Genomic DNA, 9,226 nt, shown 5'->3' with positions numbered 1-9,226 from the left:
TTAATATGCATGGTTTACAAACATAACTGAACTGAGGGTAAATAGTTTTAAGTTGGGCCACTTTCTTTATTTGCTATTTACAAACAACTGATAAGATATCTGTTTGTAGTTTACACCCAGCTGATAAGATGTGTGCACTGCTGCTTTTCTAGATGAGGAAGTATAGCAAAGACAAAACAATCGCTTTTGAAACACAACAAATTTTGAATAAACAAAAAAGTACATGAATGTACCACTTCAATGTAATTATGTGTTAACAGAATAAAAACTTACAATAACTTTCTGTCATATTTTTTCTTGGCTTTGTCATTGAAAGGTGTCTGACCACGGGGTTACTTTCTTACAACCAGAAGTAATGCAGTTACACTGGGGGGGGGGGCTCCCTTTCCATTGCATGACAATTCTGATAATAAGCCACAATCTACATGTAAAGGTTGATCAATGAAAAGAATATGCTTGGACCTGCTTTATATGATCCCCATGTCAGAGGAGTTTTCACCAAGTAGCCATACTTGCATGCTTTGGTTTTTCTAAATTCCTAAATTATGTTACATGTAATAAATCTGTCTGATAAATACTTGGTTGTTTTATCTAATGTACTCATGCGAACAAAATGCACGGCAACGAAATAGTAGCGTCCCCCCAGGCCGACGTCATTACATCGGATATGGGCCAGTGTTTCACGCAAGGAAAGGGTTGACTTTTTCGTACGACTTTGGTAAAAAATAAAAGTATCATCTAAAATCTAGGTAGTTTTTATAGATGATAACAGTGAGTCCGGTTACAATTACATTATGAAGAGATTCATCTACAAGTATAATACCCGAGGTTACTGCGACGGTAAAACTCTGTTTTGCGGGATTTAATTGTTAATAGCACAGGTAATGCTACATGCCGGCATACACTACTGGGTCACATTTTACAATTATTTCATTCACACCAATTAAAAAGCAGGGCAGCTTCCTTCATTAATGTGCAAAATATGCAAAGAAGGAAAGGGTCATCAGTATTCTTTAGTTTAGTTTAGTTGTCATTCACTAATTATGGACGAGATAGTAAGCACGCGAAAATTTCCCAAACAAAAAGAAAGCGAGGAAGAAAGAAGAAAAACGTCATAAGAATGATCACTCCTGTCAAAAAGATGTTGAAAGAGACGATGCTGGGTTCGTACAGAACGGATTTCCCCGTAGAAACCAGTGTCAGCCATGAAGTGGGCGAAGAAAGTTTTACCATGAATCAGACTTCGATATAGTGGGCGATACTCCTGTTCAAAACGTTCGAGAGATGTCTGTATCTCGCAGGAAAATATTGTTACCTTCCGACGTAGAAGAAGAAAACGAGAGTGAATGTCACGACCGATCCATTGAAGACGGAGAGATTCGACTCGTTGACATGGCACTGTTGAATGGCGCCCTAGAAAAAGCATTTGCCAATTTTGCAAAGTAGGCAATATCTCAATAGTGGAGCGCAGGCGTCACGGTCTGGGCAGTCAGCTTGAAATCCTTTGCACGCGAGGCGATTGTATTCGATCGAAACTAAGCCCGCCTAGCTGCCCGTCATACCGAAAGAAGGGAGCAGTTTTCGAAATAAATAGAAAGGCTGCCATTGGAGTGCGAGCGATTACCTCACAGCCGCCATTTCATTTGCTATCTTATGCCGCGCAAGTTGGTGTCGGAAGGTGTTCTTCTGCCTCCAGGAGACTTCGAAACTCGTGGCATGCTTGAACTAATAAATTTACAAACACAACGGCCCAAAAATAAATACACTGTATTTGCAAACACTTCAACTGTCAAGTGTAGTGTTTGTATTGTTTGTTACTCGCAAACAGAACCGCCCACTTTGCATAATCCAAGCTTTAATGAATGACGTCACCGTTCGTTATCAGAACAGACCGTCACAAAACTCCATAGCGTGAAAGAAAACGGCCAAAAAACAAAGTTTTTCACAGATATAAATGTTGGTTCATGATTTTTCTCAAAAACAACTTTCAAAGTATTTCATTTACAATTAGCCCATGTAAATTTTGCTGCTAAAACGGGAGTTAACGTTGATTGAAGTTTGAAATCATAAATCGGTGTTCGGTTTCTGACAATTACCGTTGACCTAATTTTAAATAGCGTTTCAGTGAGTAGCGCTATGATGTCGCCGTTTGGTTTTTCTTACTCTTGGATATGTTGGCTTCATATCCGTATTCACATTTTTGCGAAATTCTATTGCGTTTTTTCACAAACCTCGCGCAAACCATCGATATACACAAACTTTAACACCAAAAAACGTGCCTGAAATTTGTGATTTTCGGAAAGGAAAAAAATACTTAATGCAAAAAATAGAAATAAGGATTTAAACTTCATGACCTTTGCTTCAAAACAGTGTAAAGTTTTTGATTGCATGAATGACTGTAGAGATGACAATTTAAATTGTATTCACGTTAGTTAAATTATCATCTCCGCTGATTTTCAGAATCACGTGACGCTAAAACAAACACAATGTTCACAAAACATTAATAATAGGAAAATACAAGTCAAGAGCTTTCTAAACATATATAGATTGTATGGTTTCTTGTAAAATGTATTACGATTATAGGTGTTTACATTTTTCATGCAAAAAAACTATCCTGCTACCTTAAGAGATGTTATGCAAACATAAATTTTCTTACTAATTTCCTAAGATTTAAACAAGATAAAAACATTAATATAGTGAAGTACTTTATTTACAACTGCAACTGTTTGAACACAACATAAAGTATATCACATATAAGTTTAACTTTCTCCATGAATACAAATCATGATTCCATTATATTTGTTCTGGCATATTGGCCAACAGATAGTCTGAAAATTGAATTAAATAAACATAAATGAACCATGGTTATTAGACAAATGTATCAATAAATCATCTAATGCTCTTACATATTTGTTATATATATGACTAGTCTAATTTCAGATGTAATTAACTTTTATTTTTGTATTCCTTTAACTGCTGTATTTACCTCTACAATATTCCTTAATATCTTCACAACAATTCCTCCCATTGATACAGTCGACACCACACGAACAGTCGTTTTCTTGTATAAACTCACCACAGCGGTTTTCACAAACTAATAAAAAAATGACGATTATATAAATCATTTTAAAAGCTATGACTCCATTCTGACATTGTGAAAAATTGGTTCAGCACAACGCAAATAGTACACTATTTTGAAACTTATAACTACATACATGTTCTCACTACGAACATGAAACACTATTCATGTGGCCGACCAAAACGTCATTACACAGGGTATACACAGAACATAACACATTAATCTGAATTGATTCAGTCTTCTGCAGATTACCTTCTCAAACACATGGCTCATTAGTGAGTAAGATAGGCACCAATTCCCCTGTCGTGTTCTATCATGTGTTGTTTAAGTATAGTGTATCAATGACTGTGAATTTCGAAGGAACTATCCGTTCGACAAGCGTTTTTAATGTATACAAATTCTCAGTTATTTGGCGTTGTTTGGCTATAAGAATATAATCATTGTATTACTGAGCTGATCATAACAGCTCCACGTGTTCAATCTCCGATTGAAATAGGGAACGAGATGTTATATATCAGGTTGATTTACTACTACTACTACTAATAATACTACTACTAACTTACTTGCTCTTCTTAGTTGATGTTTCAAGACACGTGATTATATTTAAAGCAGATTCTACATTCTCTATACTTGATGTCTGCACATAAACTTATTTGTATTTATTACGCATTACGATAATAAGACAACACCACTTAGGCTATATGCACCCTTAAACGCAGCCAGAAACATTTGTAACCAAAGTGCAGTTCTTGTGAACTCTTTTAAAATGTAATGATTGAGATTACGCGTCTGTTAGAATATTACATTGTACGATACCATGTTCACACTTGGTAAGAGGTGTTGAAGAAATGAAATGATTAATGATTATGCAATATAGTATTTCACATTGCTCTCGTGTGCGTAATATGGCATAAACTATTCATTATATCAACAGCTTAAATGGTACGACATTACTAGTAAACATTATGTAATCAAATTTACAGCTGACGTCATAGATAAAGATGACTGTCATTCAATGTGTTTTGCATCATATGATTTATTTTAATATAGCCAGTTTTTGTTTTTTGTAGTACTATTTTGCATAAGCGTCACGCCCGTTTTTCAGGAAGACAATAACGTTATCTCCCTTGGATATTTAATTGTTGACAATTTAAAAAGATAGAAACACCGTAATACGGGTAAATAACCGATCTATTATAGTAATATAACATTTGTATAGAAACAGAGTTATTATTTTGTTTTGTATTCAATATATTGAATCCATTTTTTTAGAAATTTGTCGGTACTGATGACCATCATTGCAAAGCTAAGCTAAGATTGAGATAAAAAATAAAAGTGTCAGCATATTAATATCACCACTGCAATAATGTATGTTAATTAACTGACTTGAAATTGCCTAAAATTCATTCATTTGACATATTTTACACAAAAGTGTAGAAAATATATTTGTGAATAATAAAACATGAAGTAAATATAAAGCAAATATAGCATTCTTCTTCAGAATCACGGGTAACAGGTAGTAAGATTTCTATATTTCAAATAAAAAGTATTGCCGCCGCAATGTTAGATTTTACAAGAATGATTTTTTTTTCGGAAATGTAGCAAACAGACTTTAAGGTAGAGATGCAGTTTACCTGACAGGTATTTTAATCAGTTAATTAGGAAACCAAGATGACCTCCCTTGTCCATAAAACTATTTTCGAAAAGCTTATTGTATGAATTTTAAAATTCTGTTTCCTGTCAAAATTGGTTTATGGGTACATCTGTTTACTGTGAAGAAATTGCCGTGCTCAAAACTGTCTCCAGTTGTAAATTTTGCAGGGAAGCAGCTCAAATTTCACTACTTTAAGTTTATGCAGAAATTAACACCCAGGATAGTTGTCTGTACGATTGTTGTAACACTGTTCAACCGAAAACTTTGCCCAGACGGCGTTTTAAAGATAAACAAATTGTCAATAATTTGTGAAAATTTCAAAAGAAAAGGTCAAAGCGTCTAGGAGCTATTTTTTAAAGTTCTGGGATGTGCACTAAAAAGAAGCTGAGGTAATTGATAATTTGCATAAACATTCACTAAGTAAGAAGTTTGCTAATGCTCATATTTAAAATGGCTGTAACATTCCAAATTTAAATGTATTATCGTTTTGTTAAAAGTTAAATATAGTGCATAATATGGAGATCCGTCATTTCTTTTTTTCACCATGTTTCTTTTTCAATATTTATATACAGCCTTGCTAAATCTTGCTAAGCATTCAAAAGAGAGAATGTTTGTACCCGTTATCTACATTTTAAAACCGTTCTTTGAGTTTGTTCTACTATTTATAATTCTAAAAAAATTTAACAGTCTATAGCCAAAAATGTTTGGATAATAAAAAGCCAAAAAAACATGTCACTCCAAAGTGCCCACCAACCTGAATCTCTACCTTAAATCAACAAATATACTTTATATATACTATATATTGTTGTCTGAGTATGTGTAAGAATATATATGTAAAGGCAAGTGAACAATAGTGCCTCATTCTGAAACAAGGAAACAAGGAATTACATGCAATGTAAGACTGTAAGCTTATATTCCCAAACTGGTTTGAGAGATAAACATATTAAAAAATACAAATGGAAATGCAATTACTTCTCGACAAATTATTTGGGAGTTGAAACGGAACTGTTGAGTATGTTTCTTCATACTACATGAATGTGTACTGATGCACTGGAAGTATAGTTATTCTAACCGTGAGCGCCAGCTTAGGGTTTAATTGGAATACGCATTCCACATTTTATTTAAACTGATTCATTACCAAGCATGGATTACACCGGCTCAGCTTTATCTATTTATGTGCCTAATTTTCACCAAAACATTTCATTCATTTGTTCAACTAACACTTGAACAGCTATGGATCTTCTCATGATGTTTGTTTTTGAGAAACATTGTTGAAATCTAAGAATAGTTTTAAAACTTTTGTATAGAGACACCTACCTGCAGCCTCGCACACACTATTCAACTGTTGCACAAATATCTAAAAATATTAATTACATAAATTAATGAGTTCATCGAAATAAAACATAATATGAAGTCATTAACAAAATGCCATACTGCCCTTGTACATTATACGCCTCGGCATTTATGTACGCGTTTATTTGCTTTGCACTTTCATTGATCAGGTGGAGAGATAAAGGATCTAGTGGAGTTCACTACCATGAGTACATTTACGACAATTATTGTAGTACTCGGCGCCAATAGTTATTGTAACGAAAATTAATGTAGTAACTTAGTAACTAATGATGTAATACTAATGATATACATACCAGCGATAGAACAAGTATTATAGTCGGTAACATGATAGATGTTGCTTGCAATTTAACAATAAAATCTGTTCAGAAAGGATAATATTATTAAAATAAACTAATGATATGATTTTATATTACAAATCCAAAACACCCTTTCATAATTTGTTTGCATATCTATAAATATATCGTTCTTAAATTTGTAAATAAAACAATGATGTAAAATAAATGATAATGGTAATATTAAGAGCATCTCTTGTTAAATTGTCAAGTACATAGTAGAATCAGTAGAAGTAGAATCTGTACTTTCTTCAATCACAAATTCAACAGGACATAGTAATTAACTACAACCGCAAAATACAAAGTAGTGATACTAGGAATATCATCAGAATGTCTGATTGTGACAAATAAATCGACCAGCAAGAAAGTTCAATTCATTCCCATATGGATGCCAACAGTGTGTTAAATTACACGAAAAGTATGTTTTAAATTAACAATTCTAGCATAGATAAATTTTGGTATTTTAGTTGGAATCGCCTAATACGTATTAACAGTGAATTGTCAAGACAATGCATGTGCACGTACTTACCAACTGTATGTGATTCACAAGCTGTCAGAAACGTTCCTGGCATCAGTGACAACCCTGTTTTTAACGCAATTCCACATGATGACGTCACTCTCTTACACTCATGTGATGGACTATTAAATGTTTGAAACCATTATTTCCTAGTAAATTAGTGTAATATATTTTCCAGTTGGTTATTGTTCAAGCACGTGCTCCGTGTACAAGTTAGGTGTATGTTGATTGATGGCAGCTGACTGACAGTTGTGTTTATATATGTGGCATCCATTCACCATTATGCATTTAGACAGAGATATGCATTATATCGCTGTAAATCATGTGTTGGCAGAGCAGGGTGCCAACAACAATGATAATACGCAATTATATGTTTTCAGTTTTACTGCGTACAGCTCGTCTATTCGTATATTTTGAATATTTTCTGGAAATTGTTGAAAACAAAACTGATACAATTTGAAAATATCACTTTACATTATATCGAAGTTGTAATCGATTGACGTATATATGTGTTTGCACATTCAAAGTGAACTGTCCTACATGGGTATATGTAACTTCTGGGCGAGTCGGGTTCACTGGAAAATCACTCCTCAAATCACAAAACCATATTATAATTAGAATTACTTTTGAGCAAGACGAACATTTACAACGATTTTGATTAGTTATTGAATTGAGCTAATAACTGATCACATCACCGCAATTCCTCCAACCCCACTGCATACTACATACTTCATATCTATATTGTCAAATTTCAGTTTGTATCACATGGGCCCCTCAATCTAGATCATCAAGATATTTTTCCTGACTATATCTATAGCTGACAAAGCTCGATTATGTTACCGAACCTCCATGTTTATTACTAAAACAGTCTCACACGCTATGTTTGTTGTTCAAATGATGTCGTATGTTTGAGGTTTATTCAGATCCGTACATATAAGACACGTCCGCGCACAATACTCTCACACAATACAAACATCGTAATTTTTATACATAGAACAAAAAAAGCATACATGAAGGTTTCCTTGAATAGTTAGACATATATTAATACTCAATTAATACAATTGTTTCTTTGTCATATATTTACTGTATTTCTTCGGGCAAACACCTACGGGCTCCAACATAGTCATCTTTAAGAAAGCTCCTCAGAAAGTAATCAAGTTTTTTGCGTTTTCGCTCATATTTTGAAAAAATTGTACGATAGAAAGCTTAGTAATAACAAGTAATAATTTTGTCTAAGAATTTATCAATTATGTCATTGTCATTTAAAAATTAAAAAAAAAATCAGATTTTTTAATTCAATATTTGAGGAGTAATCAGCATGTTAAAAATAGGCGTTACTTCATATGCCATTTTATCTAAGTTTTCTTCAAAATGACACCACCCGGGAATAAGATTGCCATATCTAACATCAATGTATTATAAACACATATAAACCAGTTGGTAATTTCCAATCAAAAGAAGTATCATTTTGTTGTTCATACCAAGTTTGAAAGACATTGGCCAAAGTAGGAAAAAACGATCAAACGTTATAAAAACACAAGCCTACTTTCATCGAAAAAATGTCAAAGCCTCTCCAAAAACTGATCAAGGACAAATGAAAATAACGCCAACATGGCCATCAGTCTACTGTTTTTAAGCAAACCGCAAAACAAACTTATGTGCTTCAATGACATATGTGCTATGTTCATATAGAGCTTGATTGAAATTGGAACAAAAACTCCTGTAAAATAGTTGGCATTTTGTGATTTTGTGCGAGGTGCATAATAGGAGTCCTTTCAGTTAGTGTATGTATGTATGCATGTATATGTGTCTGTACCACTGATATCTAAAGAACAAAATGTATGAAACTTAGTACATAGGTTCTATGGGACAATGGGAAGACCTGATTCGTTTTAGGTAAAACTTAATATATATCAATAATAATGATTATTCAGTTTTTCTTTTTTACGTTGGTATTTCAAGTACTAATCACTATATTTCAAAGAAACCTGTTACATGGATGAATACATGAGACTGAACATTTCAACAATGTGGATCACATTTTTGTATGTTATGCATCTCAAATAAAAGACAAATATTAGTCGCCAAGCTTATTGTTTGAAAAACTAAGATAAACATTTGAATACATTTGTAATGTTTAATAATATTTAATTTAAAAAATATGTCTTTAAGATTCTAAACACATTGGAGTCCTTTTGTTTTGACAACAATGAGCGCCAGTCGGTCAGATTTTTATTTGAAATGTAACACCTACAGAGATTACATGTACCAAGATTGTTACGCCTTCAGAT

The 9,226-nt window shown here is 33.3% G+C and overlaps 1 long non-coding RNA gene across 1 annotated transcript; it reads right to left on the bottom strand.

Moving 5' to 3' along the window:
- Window positions 1–2,692: 2,692 nt before the first annotated feature.
- Window positions 2,693–7,005, bottom strand: LOC146729011 (uncharacterized). Its single transcript, XR_014928279.1, has 5 exons — window positions 6,948–7,005; window positions 6,380–6,444; window positions 6,051–6,090; window positions 2,987–3,094; window positions 2,693–2,828 (listed from the first exon to the last, which is right to left on the bottom strand). It is a non-coding gene; the product is annotated as an uncharacterized LOC146729011 (long non-coding RNA).
- Between the last annotated feature and the right edge of the window lie 2,221 nt (window positions 7,006–9,226).

This window comes from Saccoglossus kowalevskii, chromosome 22, assembly GCF_978046115.1.
Source record: "Saccoglossus kowalevskii chromosome 22, keSacKowa6.1, whole genome shotgun sequence".
Taxonomy (NCBI): Eukaryota; Metazoa; Hemichordata; class Enteropneusta; family Harrimaniidae; genus Saccoglossus; species Saccoglossus kowalevskii.
The sequence above is the reverse complement of the archived record's forward strand: the minus strand, read 5'-3'. Positions and strand labels throughout refer to the sequence as shown.